Here is a 20474-nt window from a genome sequence, read left to right as displayed (position 1 = left end):
TGTAACAATTCCATTTATTCCTGTTTATTTAAGTTTAATATTTCTATTTCTGTTTTATGTAGTTGTCTTTCTTACTGTTTTCCTTACTAATTCTTTGCAATTGAGGTCCACACCTGTGGAGTAACGGTCAGCGCGTCTGGTCGCGAAACTAGGTGGCCCGGGTTCGAATCCCGGTCGGGGCAAGTTACCTGGTTGAGGTTTTTTCCGGAGTTTTCCCTCAACCCAAAACGAGCAAATGCTGGGTAACTTTCGGTGCTGGACCCCGGACTCATTTCACCGGCATTATCACCTTCATATCATTTAGACGCTAAATAACCTAGATGTTGATACCAGCGTCGTAAAATAACCGAATAAAAAAAATTAAAAAATTACAATTGAGGACGTAGCTTCAATAAGGACCCATACTTCAAAATGCTGTTCTGAGGTACATAGAGTTGAAATTTTTGCAAACAGTGCAGGGCCTATAACATATGAAGGGGACAGAGAAAAAACGAACAGTCACAATTTTCTTAAGGATGTCATCATCTAATTCAGTATATTACTGCAAAATTTATTGTTGTTCCCAATGAAAATGTAGAAAAGGATGATTGTATCAATAGAGATAATTCTGCTTTATCAGTTTCGATAAGGAAAACACATAAATTAAATGATGTCGTCACCCTTATGAGAATTGTGACTCTGTTCGTTTTTTCTCTGTACCCTTCATATATTAAAATAAGCTGGTTTATCAGCATTACTGATCAACATTTCTCAACGAAACTTTGTGGGTACAACAAAGAAACTACGGAGAATCTATTTATGCATTCTCCGGAAAAAAGGACCTATAAGGACCCTTATTGCAGCTACGTCCTCAATTGTAGATGCCCCTTCTCTTTCTTGTTTTATTATATTTCTTATTTTTGTTATATGATTATTTCCTTCGTTTCCATTTTTACTCCTTCTTTTAATAAATTTTACGGTCATTTAAATATCTTTCTTACGTAAATTAATTTCTTATTTTCGCATTTTAATTCCTTTTCATTGTGTTTCCTTCTGGTTATAGTTTTTGCTTTATTATTTCATTAATATTTTTACAGCATTTTTCCCACATATATACTTCACAATGTATAGGCTACATTTCTTCTTTCTTAGACTTGGACTACAATTCTTTAACTAAAACTAAATAACATTAAAATTTACTTGAAGCTTTCAGATGGTCGCCATATTATTAGGAATACAAACAGAAAATATTATAATAAAATTTTAATTAGGCAATTATTTGAAATTTATTACATTGCTGGTATAACTGTTTCTTTCAAACTAAGTAATAGTGTATATGGTATTCCTAAATAACGCTCATTTTGAAGTATAATTCCAAGTGTAATTAATTTCAGTGCAGGTTTTTAACATTTTAGTTTTAAATTAATGTTTTTGAAATCTTGATTACAAAATGTTCCTGAAATGTTACAATTTACACTGTTTGTGTTGACAAAGAAGCCGTTGCCTAGAGTCCACATTGTTAATTACCCTGTCGACATTCTCTTAGCAACGACTATGCACTCAAGTTTTTGTGTAAAATTTTGGTAGCATGGCTTCTTCTGAGTTGAGTAATAGAGTCTCATCTACGAACTGAACTTGCTTTCTTAGCTACGACACTGCGGGTGTGGCTCAAGGTGGCACCATGACATCATCCATTTGCTTCTGTCAGTATTGACAGTTTCTTCGTATTCAGTCCGTGCGCCATGAGCGTACATATTGTGAAGATGTTGCTGGTAAGCACGATCTGTACCATGTGTGGCTACGTCGTCGGAAGAATGCATGTGGACAAGCCCCCACTCGGCCTGTCGGAGGACCCTCACATCAGAGACGGGAAGAATCAACTCGACAAAAAGCCGTATTTTGAAGAAAAATCATTTCCCCAAAAACATTGCAAAGAAGAGCCATATCGCAAAGAACAGTATCACAAAGAATGGACATGTCCAGAAGAAAACCTTCAATCTGGTGAAAAATCACATCTTAGTTACTTACCACTCTGGGAAGAGAAACCTCAATTAGAAGGTAATCCACATTTGCAAGAGAAACCACATTTGAATGAAAAGCCACATTTCAAAGAAAATCTAGAAGGAAAGCCACAATTCGAACAAAAGTCACATTTCGAAGAAGAGCCACATCCCAGTGAAGTACCACATCTCGAAGATAATAATCGGTACCAGAAAGAAAGGCAGAGCCCTGCAGAGGAGTTCAGTCCAACTGGTGAAGAGGAATATCCAAGAAAGAACTTCAGCCTAGAGGATGAAGGTGAAGACGAGGATGATGTTTTCAAGGAGTCCTTTAACTTGGAAGAAGCCTCAATTTCTCAGTCGGAGAACGAGGAGGTTTCTTCCAAGGCTCGTGATCTGCGAAAGTTACACCTGAAAGATGAAGTCTCTTCGAAGTTTTCTTATCAGCACATTATGTCAGAGTATTTGAACCGAATAAGCGAACTCAAGAAGTTCTTTGGCGACAGAAAGGACTAATAACATTTTATTACATATCTGTCTTTTGAATAAACTTCAAACTAGAGGTTATTATATTTATATGTGATTTGTTTCTTACTTTAGTCAAATCGTACATTCAGTGTCATTAACTGTTAATGTAATCTGATAATCAATTATAACCTATCCAACTTTGAATCAAGAAACAGATTTATTATAGGAGCCATCCTCCTGATTGGTTGAATAGCATAAATGTTTCTATCGAGATATATAAATATTTTCCGTTACCAACGTCTAAATTAACCGATAGAATTTAAGCAAGACCATAATGTATTTTTGGTTCAGGGAAAATACTCACATTTTACAAAAACACTGGTAAAAATACCATTGTTCCCGTAAAATACGAACATTTTCCGTGGACCAAAAATACAAATATCAGGCATTGAAAAATTAAGTTTTTTTTGTACCATTTACAGCTTTATCGATAATCGATTACAGCTTATTGAATATCGATTACTGAAAGGCTAATCAACCGTTTCTTCCACTGAGCTTTTTCCTATGAACAATGGTGATGGATGACTCCTAGAATACATCTGTTCCTAAATCTGTTAAAGAACTTTCCATCTCGAACTAACTGTATTTAACAGCGCTGTATCAGCTGCGAAATTTCCTAGCGTGTGTGGAATTGATGAGACGTTATTTGAAGGAAAGAGTGTGAAGATTCGCCATTACATTACCACACATCCGGATTACAGTTGGAAGAAAGCTCGAGGATGTCTCAAACTGGTAATGAGCTCGACCTGGATTATAATACTTCCTATAGTGCGGCCTTAGATCAAAAGTTCAGCTCGCTACCGTCTCAGTTACGCCTATAGCTTCAAGTTATTCTTAAAATGTTGAAAATTTAAAGTTTAACAAGAAGGAAGTAATTAAGAAGTTTTCCATTTCAAACGAAATATAATATATAATCTTCAAATTGTATGATAAATTTGCATATGATTCAAAAGTTTGTCGTCTTTATAAACAGCATTATCATCTTTCGTGGAAGCTAATCATATAAAACATAGTGGTCAAGTCAAACTTTGCAACGCTCAAAATTTGTCGGATCACTGGAAGACAAATTTGCAGTATGCTATGCTCTTTTTTATAGTTTTTCTTCCTTTTACCATTCCTTTCTCTCATTTCTTACTTTTTCTTTCTTTCATTCCCCCTTTCTTTCTTTCTTTCTTTCTTTCTTTCTTTCTTTTTCTCTTTCTTTCTTTCTCTCTTTCTTTTCCTCTCTCGTTCTTTCGTTCTTTCTCTCCCTCTTCTTTATTCCTTTCTTTCTCTCTTTCTTTCTTTATTCCTTTCTTTCTCTCTTTCTTTCTTTCCCTCTCTCTTTCTTTCTCTTTCTCTCTCTCTTTCTTTCTTTCTATCTTTCTCTCTCTCTTTCTTTCTTTCTTATTTTTTCTCTCTCTTTCTTTCTATGTTTCTTTTTCTCTCTCTTTCCCTCTTTCTTTCTTTCTCTTTTTTCTTTCTTTCTCTTCTTTCTTTCTTTCTTTCTTCCTTTCTTTCTTTCGTCTTGTGTTACTGTAGGACTGCAATCAATCGTTATAACTTACTGATGAACATCTTCATCCAGTGGGGAGCTATGACTGAAGTTTTTAACTTCTACAGTGTTAAAGTTACAATAAGGATTTCTCTATCATACTATTCAGGCTACCTATGTACTTACCAGTACATGCCATATCAAATTTAGACTATTTGAGCGTAGTACTTTGAATTAGTATATTACCTTGTAATCAATAGTCACTATAAAAAGTTATTTCGAGTTATTTCGGAACATTCCTGATCCTCGTATTTATCTCAAATTTTGCAGAAATACCTATTATTGGAGAAAAATTCGTTCCGGCACCGAGAATCGAAGCCAGGACCTCTCAGCTCTGCGCGCCGAACGCTATTTCCATCTGAGATATATCGGGACCCGATTCACGGATTTCGTACTAAACATTACATTTATAAAGTAGAAATTAATAAATAAGTCTGAAGGAAATCTATGTAAACTCATTACTAATAATATTATACTAGGAGTAGCAATATTTAGTAATTAGTTTGTACATATTTTCTCAAGTACTCGCCTAGCTTAAAAAAAACAATGATTTAATAAGTAGTGTTTTAGTGATTTTCGAAAGGAAAATTTTGATTTCTTGTCACAGATATTGGCTGAAAGGGAATTAAAAATTTTGAAACACGAGTAAAGATGATAAGACTCAAAAAGTTGCGTACAGTGCTTTGAGAGTGTAATGACATTTTTATTTCGAGTATCATATGAATGGCAGTCAGAATTTCGCTTGAATAAACCTTTGCATTTAAATACCTGCTGTTAACCATGCAAGCAGAAATGTTAACATGAACCTCGTGTCTTCTCAGCCACCCTCTAAGCCAGGAAGGCAATTTTTTTTTGTTTTATTTTGGTTAGAATACCGGTACCCACCCATTTCCACATAATGCCATCAGAATCAATCCGAACATATTTTATTACGAGTAGAATAGTCTCATAGTCAATTGAGTAGTGTCCTCAATTAAGACAATCCATCCTACCTGTGCTTTTCGTAAGGTGTTAAGACAAATACCTGAATGCTTCTTTAAAAAATGAACTACGAATATACACATTCCTCTCATAAATTTTGGAATTTTTTTAACAGTAATCTCACTAGACGTTTTGATTTATCTAGAGAAAATCAAAACTCGAGTGGGATTTAATTGACTATTACACGATTAGAAGAAAGTATATAAAGATTAGAAGTAACGAAGTACTCCAATACAATAAAATATTAATTGACTTACGAAAATACAACTGTCTTCAAATGTATTATTGTACCATCTCAACATTACAAATATTACGCTAGATGCCTGCTAGATGGCAGTATTGTCTTTATACAGACACTGTAATGATTACTATTCAATAAATCTTAATATTAAACAATCTCTGATACGTGACTATCCATAATATCATATAGCAGAAGTTCCTTTTATCCTCTCAGAGCAGAAGCTATAACATAACCTAACTAATATACACAAGTGTTAGAAAAATTTTAATTAACGACGATGACATAAAAAATAAACATGAATAATTTTAAAAGGAATAATTATTGAATGTACAATTTTCAAATTTGAATGTGGTTGGTGGTTCAATTGATGTTATATTGGACGTGTGCGTAATAGAAGTGGAACTCGTTGATTTAGGCCTACATGGTGTATTCAACTTATTCAGAATTTCCGAATGAATAATTTTAAAAGGAATAATTATTGAATGTACAATTTTCAAATTTGAATGTGGTTGGTGGTTCAATTGATGTTATATTGGACGTGTGCGTAATAGAAGTGGAACTCGTTGATTTAGGCCTACATGGTGTATTCAACTTATTCAGAATTTCCGAATGAATAATTTTAAAAGGAATAATTATTGAATGTACAATTTTCAAATTTGAATGTGGTTGGTGGTTCAATTGATGTTATATTGGACGTGTGCATAATAGAAGTGGAACTCGTTGATTTAGGCCTACATGGTGTATTCAACTTATTCAGGATTTCCGAATGGTGCTCTTCATTTATTTGTAAATCGGATTTCAGAAGATGCATAGGTATGATCAGTGATTTTTATTAATTCTTGTTCTTGAATGCCAATGCGAGTCATATTTGAAACTGCTGTGCATCGACTGGAGTAGTTTGTAATTTTATATATATTTTTGACGTCCAGACCAGCGCAGTTTCAAATGTTGGCAAACAAAGAAACAAATGCTAGGGAAGCGATAAAATTTAAAAAATGCTAGGGACGCGATAAAATTAAACAAATGCTAGGGACGCGATAAAATTAAACAAATGCTAGGGACGCGATAAAATTGTGCGATAAGCAGCCATGATTGGTTGAAATACGTCCTTTCGTACCGTTTTATTGGTCAAAAGTAGTATGACGTAGTAAGAGTGTAATAGTCAAATTAAAACATTCACAAATCGGAGCCATGGCTTTCTGCTGTTGCATTGGATACTTCTACATATTCTTTCGTTTAGTCCAAGGGCTCGGATCCCTTGTCTAGCGAGGATAACGGCGTCTTTTTTCATACAACGGGACGGTGAAAAACGGAGTGAGACAAGTCACCAACTGGCTTAGAGCTCACATGGATTATTCCTCACAGCCGCAAATCTTCTTCCAAGGACGTGCGATAGCGACTCTTTTAATTAGGGCTTATTTTCCCTCCCATTGTCCCTTTTTGTGTCATTCCAAACAGTTTGTCTCGCCACATTATCTAAGTTTTTAGATAGGCTTTGCTAGTCTGCTTGCCGTAGTATTTATTTAATCCTTAAACCCGTCCTTGTCAAACCTAAAAATTACATACCAAAAATGAAGGCGTTTCACCCAATCCAAGGGATTAAAATTCCTTGTCATTTTCTTTTTCGAGGTTTTCCCCAAATCAAAGACGAAAGTTAGATAATGTCATAACAAAACCTATATCTCATTTCGACAAAATACAATTACACCGATTTCAACGATGCTATAATAGGCCTAATCTTGCGATTAACAGAAGTCCATAGAAGTTCATAAAGTTTTGTTCTTAATAGCAGATTAAAAAAAAAAAAAACTTAACACTGTCACATTTATTTGTCTCACTAAGTTGTTGTAGTGTCAGGGTAATAATTTCACTCTCACTAAGAAAAACGAAGCTGATTCTTCTTTTGTTTCTTTTTTCCTCTCCGCCGTATCTTAGCGACGATCGAGTTTGTAGGAGTAGGCCGTATAAACGCCCCGATAAAGGAAAATAAACGATGTTTTTTGTTGGTACTGATGTGTCTAGCGCACGCAATGCTGTGTTAAACACACTAAGCAAAGCGTACGTGATTATTTTACAGATATTTCAACACAACTGACGACGATTTTTCTTTCGTAACTTCTTTTTAAACACGAAGTAGGCCTACTTTGCATTAATTTAGCATCTTACATTAAATCAGCACCACGGTTATAGTAGCTTCGTGCATAGACCTCGTAAAATGTATTTTAGTTAACAAATTTTGACTTCTTTGCATTTGAGTAGCAGTAGATTTCGTCCAAAAGAGGTACATTGGCGTTCAAAGATATCTGACCCTACTGTCAGTGTTGTCAATAGCACATAACTATATCTGCATTATAATATTCAATTTTTCTTCCCACTCTTACTGATTGTAAAACAACTTTGGTTTTAGCTGGAAACTGCTGATATTGTCAAATATGAAAATAATTTATGCTTAGTCTACATAATCATTTTCCCTAATACTTTTTTAATCGTCCCAATAATTATGCCACCTATTGAGAACTAGCGGAACTCTTTCAATGTTTGTCAATTTTGTTATATCTTTGGTTCTGATTTATCCGTGGTTAGAAAGTTCGCTTATACGATCATAAAATCGTAAGTGAGGTATCTTTTTTAACGTCAGTGTACCAGTGTTTCTGCTTTTTAGTAGGTTATTTTACGACGCTTTATCAACATCTCAGGTTATTTAGCGTCTGAATGAGGTGAAGGTGATAATGCCGGTGAAATGAGTCCTGGGTCCAGCACCGAAATTACCCAACATTTGCTCACATTGGGTTGAGTAAAACCCCTGAAAAAACTTCAACCAGGTAACTTGCCCCGACCGGGAATCGAACCGGTTTCGCGGCCAGACGCGCTAACCGTTACTCCACAGGTGTAGATATCAGTGTTTCACAGAGTAAAATTCTACTGTAACTGACTTCGGATCTGGAGAGAATACATAAAAATCGCCTATTCAAAATGATATCTAACTACAGGGACATCATTTTATTTTTTACTTCAATTTTTATTGTACCTGAGTTTTTTAATGTACTTCACTCCCACCCCTTCTACTAAGGAAGTTCCAACTCCACACAGAACCAAGACCGCAGATAGTAAGCAGTACTGAGTTACTGAGTATAGTACGTTCCAGAAATATGTTCGAGTTTTCCTTTGACGAAAGAGCTTTCAATATTGAATCATATTTTCGCACAGATACTGTCCGTTTGCCTACGTCGCATCCCGATTTCCCCCACCTGCTTCTGCTCGCCCCTCTGTAAAAGCTGGGCTGTCTTAGCTCTTTTCTGAAAACATTAATTTCTCTTAGGAATTGGACGTTTACGTAATATTATACAGCTGTTTAATTTAACTTAAATAAAAGGGCCTCGTTAAGTAATTAACTGTCACGTGATTTCCTCCCTTTCTACAATCCTGCGGCATAACCACTTGGACGGACAGTAGATAGCATGTCTGAGTAATTTTATATTTTCGGGTCGGGCACAAGTGAAGATTGAATTCACAGTACGTAGAGTAGGTACAGAATTATTTCAACATGAGTTACTAGTACGAAGGACGAAACTGGCAATTGGAATTAGATGCAATAGTCTATAGTGCTATAATATGCACAAAAGAACTGAAGCCTGTATCGAAATGAACGGCCACCATTTTCAAAATTGTGTTTAAATATTCATATTATGATTATTTTTCAATTTAACTTCTTTCTCTATATTGTACGCTAATGTGCTGTAGACAGTATACACTGCATAATGAATACGTTCGCATGGATAACTCACTTCGTGAGTAAAAACACTTATTCTTAATACAGTACAGTACTTTGATTAAAGAAAAACCTAATGAAAATTATCAAACTCAAAATCGCGATATTTCCTAGTTTACGTAAATGGATGAACTACTTTTCTTCCATCCTATACCTAGTAGAGTGATTTGTGTTTTACACCAGTATCATCGAACTCCAGTCTTGGAGGGGGGAGCAAGCGGTGTTTCCGGTTCTCTAAAGATATAGACAGGTTAATATTAAAAATGTTAGTAAGAATAAAATGATATCTAACTAGTTAGGACGTAGAAGTTCTTAGAGATCGCGAAAATTGTGACTTTCTGGGTCAGAACATGCCAGAAACTCTAAAGGGGAAATGTTACGCATCTTGGATCATTGGGTTTAATTATGTTTCACATGAGAGAGTTAATGATGTAAAACGAAGAAAGAAGAGCCGAATTTTACAAAGTTCAAAACTCGCCGAATTTTGTGCAGCGTATATTACGGTCTGTCGTATTTTTAGTTGAAATGGTTGCCTCCTTCCTAATCGATATAGGTCAGTGCACAGAAACGAGAATCTTAATAAAAGATCTCGTATTAGAAAATTGTTAATTTTTTTTCTTTAAGTGGGCACCTTTTCGGGAAAATTGTCTATTAAGATTTCTCCAATACTCTACTCTCATATTGCTCCTTAACAGAAGCGCCGATGCAACCGGCATCATATATGCATTGGAAACATAAATTAAGTTTAAAATCATAATAATGTTTTATTTTCGCTGGCAGAGTTAAGGCCATAAGGCCTTCTCTTCCACTCAACCAGCCTTAATCAATACAATACATAAATTTAAATTACAAATATTTTCACTACACTTAAAAGGTTCTCCAGCAATAATCTTCGCTACACATTTATTTAAATTTAGATAAATCTATAAGGTAAAGTAGTAACTTAATTTATGAGCTAATTTAATTCAATGAATTATAATTAATTTAATATTTGAGATAGCTAGTAAAATGATGAAAATTAATTTAATATAAGCTTACTAGGACTATGTTACAGGGAGAATGTATATATTTCTATTTCTATAATGAGAATATTAATGTAATTGTCATTAGAGGTTTTGTAAATCTATTTAGAGAAATTAAAGATAATAATAATAAGAATGGACAGATGTTAGTTTCATTATAAGTAACAAATATTAATCAGCAATTCATCTGTTAAGTAAGAATTTATGTAATTTTGACCTAAATGAAGCTATTGTCCAACAACCCCTTATATCACTCGGAAGCGAGTTCCAATTTCTAGCAACTGAAACTGTGTAGGATGAAGAATATAAAGATGTCTTGTGGTAGGGTATAATGAGTAAATTGTTATAATGAGATCTTGTACTTAGCTGATGATATGCGGATAAATTTTGAAAACGAGAAGCCAAATATATTGGGGTAGCGGTGCGCAGAATTTGAAACAAGAGAACAAGGGAATGCAGAGCTCGTCGATCACTTAGCCTTAGCCAAGACAGAGTTTGGAAAGACGGGGAAACATGATCATACTTACGAATATTACAAATATAACGGACGCACGCATTATGCACACGTTGTAGCCTGTTGCTCAAATTTGCATTTAGGTTACTTAATATAATATCGCAGTAGTCAAAGTGTGGCATCACGAGTGTTTGTACAAGGATTAATTTTAATTTATCAGGAAGAAAGTTCTTCAGTCGCTTTAATGAGTGAATAATGGAAAATATTTTTTTGGAAGTGTGATTCACTTGTTCATTCCATTCCAGGTGACAATCCATATAAATACCAAGGTTCTTCACGGTCGTACTGTATGGAATAGTAGTATTATTTACAATTATCGGTGGCAAATTTTGTTTGTCACACTTCGATCTTTGATGTTCTATTAAGATTGCCTGCGATTTACTTGCATTTAAATTAAGTCCGTGGGTTTTCGACCATATGGATATAGAATTCAAGTCATCATTAACTTTAGTTATGGCGTCATTTATGTAGTTAGGTCGAGTATGCAGATAGATTTGTATGTCGTCAGCATAAATATGGTGTCGGCAGGATGTTAGATTAGAAGAAATATCATTAATATAAATAGAAAATAGTAATGGTCCTAGGACAGAGCCTTGTGGTACGCCAGTCTTCGTGGTACGCCAAATGGAATAACGATTATTAATAGACACGCACTGTACATCATCATACAAGTAGGCCTATTACATTAAAACATAGTACTATAATCGGCGCATTTCGAACTGGCGAATCAAGATCAAGCAATGCACTGCATTGTCACACCTGCATACCCTATTCCTTCTCCACTAAAGTCAGCTGGGACAGCCGGGACTACCAGTGCTTTAGTTCAGTTTTCAGTTCAGTGACTCGTACGTGGTTTGTACGTTTGTACGTTTGTACGTTTGTACGTGGCCTTGGTCCGCCAGTTCGAAATGCGTTGAGTATATTAGCTTGTACAGCGATGCTGCATTCATTTTTTTGCACGGGTTACAATATTCAATAACATTTCAAATTTATTGCTTTATGATAATGCTAAGATATTGCCATCATGTGATGATCTACGATTATTTCAAATCACACAAACACCAAACACTCAAACATTCCACGCGTATCTTTTTTCTGACTCTATCTCCTGGCCCCTTATTCTTATTAAGACATATTTCTCGTACTCATAAACAATTTTGAAGATACCACAACAGGCTCGTAGTGATGGACCGAATATATGTCAATTTTGTCTTTTGTGTCCGTTTTCAACCTCCAATAAATGAATTTTCTTCCTCATAGAGCCTACCTCAATAAATCGATTTCATACTGTTAACTATGATTAGGCCTACGTCACATTTTATTTACGTTTTGTTTGAATGTATGTATGTGCATGTATTTATTCACACTGCAATGGATATATACCCGGTGACAGTGGTAACTAATTACACTCAATAATGACAATAATAAACACAATTAATGAAGAATACAACTAATAATAATACTAATAATTAACACTAACAATAATTTATAATAATAATAATAATAATAATAACAACAGGGAACATCCTAAATTAAATGAAGCACTATCGCTTAAAATAACATTTAAAGTAAATCTAATTTGTATCTTAAACCTAAGTTCGAACTAAAATCCACGAGTATGATATGCTCATACCTGCACAAGTACCTTTCAACACTACACTCATTTCGCTGTCAACTCACTCACTGCACTGGAACTACGACACATTTCACTGATTCTATCCTGATTTCACTAACACTTCAAAAACATTTCACTGTTCAAATACTTTGCACTGCCCCTATAAACTATAAACCTTCACTGAAGGGAACACGTTTCACTTACACAGCACACTTCACTGACACAACACACTTCACTGACACAACACACTTTAGTGACACAACATAATTCTTCACTGATACAACACTTCAATAACAAAATATCAATTACACCCTTTAAATACTGTGTATAATTACCGTCTATTAGTAAAGTCTTTAAGCCTATTTTTAAATACATTTGGTAAAGCCTATAGTAAGTCTGCAGGTAAAGCATTCCAGTCCCTGATAGTACGATTGAGAAAAGAAAACTTTCCACTGTCCGTCCTATGTCTTCTTTCCGTCAATTTATATGAGTGGTCGTTCCTTGAAGAGTAATTTGGCGGCTGCAACCTATTTTTTATTTCTCTCTATTCAGGCTCATCTCTATATGTTTTGAACAGAAAAAATTAATTCACCCCACACTTGAACCTGGGTCCATTTACACCACAACCAGGCTCTTGACCAATACGCTACGCAGATAGTTTTTATCAATAATTTCATAATAGTTTCAGTGTATAAAAAGATCAATTTTTATACTGATCAAATTGTGCTTTTAAGTAACTACCAAGAACCATTAACTGAGAAAATGTCCAATACAAATAGTCCAGACAGCAAAGTGTCCATTTGTAATGTCCAGAACAAATTAGTCCAATGAAAGACTTGGTCCAATGTGTATATTGTCCAATTTAGTGAAGCTCAAACATAAAATAAGGCCCAACAGAGTTAAGGTACCATATATGGGTCAGTCCAGGCTGACATATGTCCAATGGCAAAATCATTAAGTGAATTTTCTTCTCCTTCTCTTTCCATATAGGCTTAACCGCCTGTTTAGACTTCCCTATTCTTCAATCGAATTTTTCCTTATTCTTTTAGGCCACCTGGGCTTCTTTTTCCTCTTGGAATGTTGTCCGTTGCTATGCGTACAATTCTTTCAACAGACATCAAGGATACGTGCTCATTTCATTCATTCTTTTTTGTTTCTGTCCAATCTGTAACAGGCTGGAGCTTACATATTTCCTTTACATCTCCATTTCTGATTCTGTCATTCAATGTCTTTCCAGATATTTTCCTTAATACTTTTATTTCAGTTGTTTCCAGCATTCGTCTTGTGCTTGTGTTTCTGTTCTTGTTTCCAAGGCGTAAGTCATTATTATCTGGACTGGATTACTGCTTTATAGATTCTTACTTTTGTCCCTTTTGTCATATATTTAATTCTTGACACCAAATCATTAATGCATCCTGTTATTTTAGCTGATCAAATTTAATAGATTTAGTATAATATTCAATATCATATCTTAACATATGATTTCAGTGGGTCCCAAGTCATTGCAGTATTTCTGGAAACGAATGCGCAGATGCATTAGCCAAAAAGGGTGCCTCCCTAATCCAAATCACCCAGAAAACAACATCGTATGTCTCAAAATTTAATAGTAAAAGACATTACTAGAAACGTGTATTTTCAAGAACTGAAAGACGAAATCAAGGAAAAAAATTGGGAGGCATCAATTCAAAACATGTCAGACGGACCACGAAAAACATCAGTCGCCCTTTTCCATCTCAAAACTGGTCATGACTGTCTTGAACAACATCCACATCATTTTGGAATTTTGATGTCTCCAGCTTGCATCCTTTGTAACTCATCTGAGGTTATGGACAGAGAACACCTCTGAGATGCCCAGGTCTGCGAAGTTCCTCAGAGCGAAGTTCCTGGGAAGCTAAATCGGAAAGTATGGAATTAGCTAATGGGATAATAATTTTCCTTTTTATTGAATTGTAATCCTGCCATTAGATTAAATAAATATAATAGTCAATGAAACGTTTGTTTTATTGTTGTGCTGTTGCCCAGAAACAACAGATTTGGAATCTGCATAGAAATTATTTAAAATCTTTCGGATATGGCAGGAACAGTCTTCACCCAGTGTTACTTTACAGGCAAAATTTATATCACTGCCTTCAAGCAAAGTGGCTCGTAATGAAGTTGAACAAGTGCAAAATCAAGAAGTTGCGTCGTGTTTGCCTCAGAGAAATGCTCTTCTTAGAATGATACCTTACCAACAGAATAAATCTCGACCACCTCTTCCGACATATTTTCTGTCAAACGAAGATCCGTACAAGAGAACACTTCCAGGTGACTTATTTTTAATCTGTAAATCAGGTATGAACGTTGCAAACAGAATGTTGACGTCCCAAGATATTTGAGGGCCATTTCGTATCACTTTACGCTTTACAGAAACTCCCAAGTCTCCTCCTGAACAGACAAACTGAAGGCTGTCCGTCTATTCAACTTGTGCTTGTCTGTATAAAATTATAGAATTTCTTTCGAAATTTTAGTAAATTTATTAGCTTTGTCAGTGAATAATTTCTGATTGGACTTTCGAAATTGTGCATTTTCAAATAAAGAGTTCATTTCTGTGGACATTATGAGAATTGGACTTGTCCATATATTGGACCTTTCTTCACGGGAACGTTTTCAGGGTGGACAATTTGAAAATTGAACATGTTGTATATTGGGCCTCTTAGAGAGATGGAAGTTTCCATTATCTGGACTTGAATGTAGTTTGGATATTTTAAATTTGGAAATTATCTGTGATAACTAAACCGCGGGAGTGCGGGCCCTTTACCGTCAAGTTAAGTATGACTGGAGCGTTCCGTGGCGAGTGTACTGAACTCTCAGGTAAGCAATTCACTGTGCGTGCTTCAGACGTACAGTCTTGAGTATATGAATTGCATACATACAATAATCATACATTTCGTACTTGTCTAATTGATGCGATGTCGACGGAATCTTTTTCTTTACAATAAGGAATTACAATGTACAACTATGTACATACGTAGATTGTCAAAGGAGAAACTTCTGCGTTTATCAGTTAGAATATGTTTGTACTGCGAAAAGATTCTTTAGACATCGGATGAAGTTAAGGTACAGATGCATTATAGGGGCCAATCTCCTTATTGGTTGAATGGTATGAATGTTACTATCGATATGTATTGTTGTTATAATCGATATAAAATATGTTGCCAATTTCTAAATTAACAGTCAGTTTTATATTGTTGACTTGTAGCCTACTTCAAAATAGAAATAATGGCAGTAAGAGTAAAATGTATTTTCCCTGGACCAAAAATATAATACATACTGACTAAAATTACATCTAGTAACAAAATATTTAAATCATTTTTATTATTTTTTTTAATTTGGTAGCATTTAATGCTTATCGAATATCGAATACTAAAAACGATAATCGAACCATTACTTCCGCTGACCTTTTTTTGTGTATAATGTGTGATGAGTGGCCCCTATAATGCATCTGTTCCGAAGTTAATGGAGAGTACGTGAAAAGATTTGCATTGTCATTTAAGTTTTGTTCTGTTTTTTTCACCAAACTGTTCAACACTGCATAGCCATTATTCTTTTTATTAAACTACGTAATTTGTCATTTATCTTATCATAATACAGCCTTTGGTGTGCCCTGTTAATTGTTTCCGGTACTTTCTCAATTAATTTAATATACACTCGGACATTTGTAGACCAGACGTTTCCAGTTGAGTTATAACTTGTGACAAGTTTCCGTAATTGGTCTTTATGAATTGTAGATTTTGGTGCATATTTTCTGAAATTAGGGATTTTGCTGTTGTAATGGCAGCTGAATCTTCGCCATCTAATGCATGTATAACTAGTTTGACTTTTTTGTAATGTTCTGCGAAATACTGTATAAGGCAGCTTCAAGCCAGGTGCTCCATCTTGTGACTACGGGTTGAGGTGGAAGTGGGATATCTGGCGCAATTTCTCGAAATTTTAATATTCTTGAAGGGATTTTGAGAATTTTTTTTTCACAGACGCTATAAAACAGTCCACATCGCTATATAAAGCACGAATTGCTTCAGCAACTCTGTGCAGTCCGTGCGCCAGAAAAGTTAAATTCACCATGTTGGTATACCACTCTTTAAGTTGTTTTGCTGCCTTAATAATATATGGAGCTGCATCAGTGATGAAAAGAAGTACATGATCATATTTAATCTCTTCCGGCCATAAAAGGCGCATAGTCTTATAAAAAAAACTTTGAAAATAGTCGCATGATTTACCTCTTCCAATTTCCCTGAAGTTAGCACAAATTTTTTCCCTACACAGTTCTCGGAAAGTATACCGACCACCACATTTGCCACATATCTACCACTTAAGTCTGCAGACTCATCAACTGAAACCCATATATTTTCTGATCGTTCACGCTTTCTCGAATTTTGGCAATCGTATTCTGATACGAAATTGGTAAATATTCTTTTCTTATTGCTGCTTCTCCTGGACTATGTTGATTTGTGTATTTTTTCAGAAATAATCTAAAGTCCGGATTGTCCAAAGTTCTGAATGCAACGTTTGTGTGTACCAACATGTCACATAAGTCTATATTGAATCGTGACCGACTATTTGAACTCGATTGGTTCTTGTTGGAATTGCATTCAACATTTTCCTTGTGTGCTTTACTATTACAGTATCTTTCAAAATAGTACTTCTTAGTTCGTAATAATCTGAAATTACACACGACACATATAACACTTTCTCCTTCTATAATAGCCTAAATATATCGCGTCCGAATTGTTCCACTAAATTATTTAGGCCTACTATTGCACTTCGTGAGCGAGTTGTATTAGGCATTGTAATATGTGTCATTTCACATACGCAACTCTTCAGTATGACAGCTAAACAAACTCTGAATGTTTCGGGTTGGATACACGGAACAGTACGGCGAGAGGCGAGAGAGACTTGCGTCATCCTCTATACCCGTCTGCATAGTGAACTGCAATCGCCGTTTTAGGCCCGCACTCCCGCGGTCTGGTGATAACCACCAAGTAAAAATATCTCGTTTAAAAACGCCTACAGGCAGGAAGATATTACGCAAAGCAATTTAATTAAAGTTTAGCAGTAACAGTAAAAATTCACACGTCCGGAAATGTGATTACATTCCTCACATATTGGTAAAATACACTCTCTGTTCGCGTAATATTGAACGTACGCAGTATCTTCTATTGATTTATTTGGTTCTGTTTGTGTAATATTTGCATCCCTAGCGGCAAAATAAGAGTCAAACGTAATCACTTCCTACTCGTCAGCAAATCTCCGAAAACGTGTTGATCCTCTTTCTAAAATAAAAGCCTGGAAATTTGAAAACATCCACATCAGTCTCTGCTGCAAAAGCCGAATATAGTCCAGTACTTAGCTACTGTACGTATGAAACGTTTTTATAATTTTCAGAACAGCAGTAGTGTCGGTGGTGTACGTAGTTGTTGTTTAACGATCTTTTCAACTTTAGAGGTTTGAATTCAATGAATTTCGGGGGAGGAACACTGCGACCTTTCAAGATCTGTTGCGCTAATACTCAAACTAGGCGCATTTCCAAACCCGCACCGGCTGACTATACAAAGGTTCGCTACGTAATTACTCAGATTTCAAGCAGGCAACCCCACTAGTCCCTAGGCCAGCCCCCTCCGTTTGTCGCCAGCCGGCGTTCGAGGAATGCTATGGAATTATGACTGAATGAAGAGATGTTGACGGAATGATGTAGATACCTAATATGGAGAAACGGGAGAACCCGGAGAATAACCCCAATTGCGACCTTGTCCGCCACAAGTGTCACAAACAATAAGTACTTTTGCAATAATAAATCCCAGGCCTTAACGGAACTCGAATCTGCCGATCACCTGCGTGAACTGCAGAGGTTAGTGTCTTCGTCAAAATCAAGCGTGGGGGAGAAGTAGTCGAACAATTTTTCGTTCTCTATCACGGAATAAATTCTTTGATTGATTGATTGATTGATTGATTGATTGATTGATTGATTGATTGAAGGATTATAACTAGGGACCGTACTTTGTCCCAGAAAGATACAAGTTAAGTATTACTGGAGTTTTTAGTGTAACAGATATGTACTTGCATGTCGCAAGCGAAGTACTTCTGTCTGCTCACGCGAATCCTGTTTTGTCAAGTTGTGCAGAACAAAACATAGACCACTTTAACAATTACACTAATATTTACAATTTATATTAGGCCTATTTAAACTATGTACACTAGAATACGCTATTTTTACTATTTACATTATGATAAAGAGTTTAGGCCTACATTGATCAAGCATTATTTACACTATTATGTACAGTTTTGTGAATTGTAATGAAAGGTATTTTATTTCATGATACTATAGCTACTTAAATACAGTAAATGAGCTTCAGACATTGACTACTTTCAAAGCGGATTGTCAAAAAGATAGCTTTTCGTCTCCAAAATATGGTCTTTCTTCAAATATAACTGTTATAGAATATGATTTTTATTTTTAATATATCAGTTATCCTTCATTATGAAATATAATTTTATGATATCGGTTCTTCGGTATAGTTGTGAAACTTGGACTCTCACTTTGAGAGAGGAACAGAGGTTAAGGGTGTTTGAGAATAGGACGCTTAGGAAAATATTTGAGGCTAAGAGGGATGAAGTTACAGCAGAATGGAGAAAGTTACACAACGCAGAATTGCATGCATTTTATTCTTCACCTGACATAATTAGGAACATTAAATCCAGACGTTTGAGATGGACAGGGCATGTAGCACGTGTGGACGAATCCAGAAATGCATAAAGAGTGTTAGCTGGGAGGTCGGAGGGAATAAGATCATTGGGGAGGCCGAGACGTAGATGGGAGGATAATATTAAAATGGGTTTGACGGAGGTGGATTATGATGGTACAGACTGGATTAATCCTGCTTAGGATAGGAACCGATGGCGGGTTTATGCGAGGGTGACAATGAATCACCGGGTTCCTTAAAAGCCATAAGTAAGTAGGCCTATTATTATTATAATTATATTTATTATTATTATTATTATTATTATTCAATTTTTGTGTCGCTATTATTTATATTCGCTGTGTATTTTTATACTGGTTGAGTGGAAGAGAAAGCTCTATGATCTTACCTCTGTTAGTGAAAATATAGTAAATCAATTAAATGAATGAAGAAATAATTTAAAGTGTAGAAAATATCATTGTATCGGCCTGGTTGGGGTAGGTGGTATAGTGCTGGACTTCTATGCCCAAGGTTGCGGGTTCGATCCTGGGTCAGGTCGATGGCATTTAAGTGTACTTAAATGCAATAGGCTCATGTCAGTAGATTTACTGGCATGTAAAAGAACTCCTGCGGGACAAAATTCCGGCACACCGGCGACGCTGATATAACTTCGGCAGTTGCGAGCGTCGTAAAATAAAACATAACATTTAACAATATCATTGTAGTATCAGTCTTTATTACTATAATGCATTGTAAACAGTCTATGAGGTCTAGTATTGAATCATGAACAGAAAGTCAACTTTAGCACAAACAAGATGCTGCGGCACGCGTCAAATATGACGTCACGTCAATATAGTCTATGAACAGCTAACCTTATATCCGTATGCCCTGGTACGATCCGGCACTTGACACATTTTAGTTCCATTGTATTAAGACCCATGTTTACAGTACATTCTGAGCCACACCTATGGATGACGGTGAGGCTCGCTGCATATCCGGGTTGTATGTAGGCAGTCCCACATATCCCTGGACCAGCATCCTCTTGGAGAAATGATAATTAATATTAGTGAGATCTTGATGAAATGACGTCCGTTCCTATATTAGGGGAAAAGGAACAGCCCCGAGAAAAACCCTGTCTTCGATCTTGTCCTCCACAAGTGTCATTACGAAAAATTTTAGGCCTGCTCGGATATCGAACCCGAAATTGTTACGTAATAGGTTGATTGTATAGACTTAGACCACACAGCCACTGCAGAGGGAAAGTATGAGTCGCTGTTGGCCAGAAGGCTAGATTAATTCACGGTAATTTTCCACCAGTACGATTTCAAGTTCTGTGTGACTGTTGGACTACAAGATCTGCGCTCATAGCGTTTACACTTGCTTACAAAGCGATGCAGCTCTAACAGTTGGATCTTTATTGAGATATTAGCCAAACTGCAAATAACCTTCCGCATCAAAGGCGAACACAGGAGTAATCTTCTCTGTAGTAGACCTAATATCAAAGCTCGCCGACTGCCAAATCTATGGCCGAGGCTACTATACGAGCATATTCAAAATGCAAACTAAACTAAACGGAGA

The 20474-nt window shown here is 35.8% G+C and overlaps 1 protein-coding gene across 2 annotated transcripts in view; it reads left to right on the top strand.

Annotated features, from left to right (window-relative positions):
* The window catches only part of rk (G-protein coupled receptor rickets), a 579587-nt gene that overhangs the window by 385511 nt on the left and 173602 nt on the right, over window positions 1-20474 (top strand). The gene's annotated exons all lie outside the window — the stretch shown is intronic.

Source organism: Periplaneta americana, chromosome 12, assembly GCF_040183065.1.
Source record: "Periplaneta americana isolate PAMFEO1 chromosome 12, P.americana_PAMFEO1_priV1, whole genome shotgun sequence".
Taxonomy (NCBI): domain Eukaryota; kingdom Metazoa; phylum Arthropoda; class Insecta; order Blattodea; family Blattidae; genus Periplaneta; species Periplaneta americana.
The sequence above is the reverse complement of the archived record's forward strand: the minus strand, read 5'-3'. Positions and strand labels throughout refer to the sequence as shown.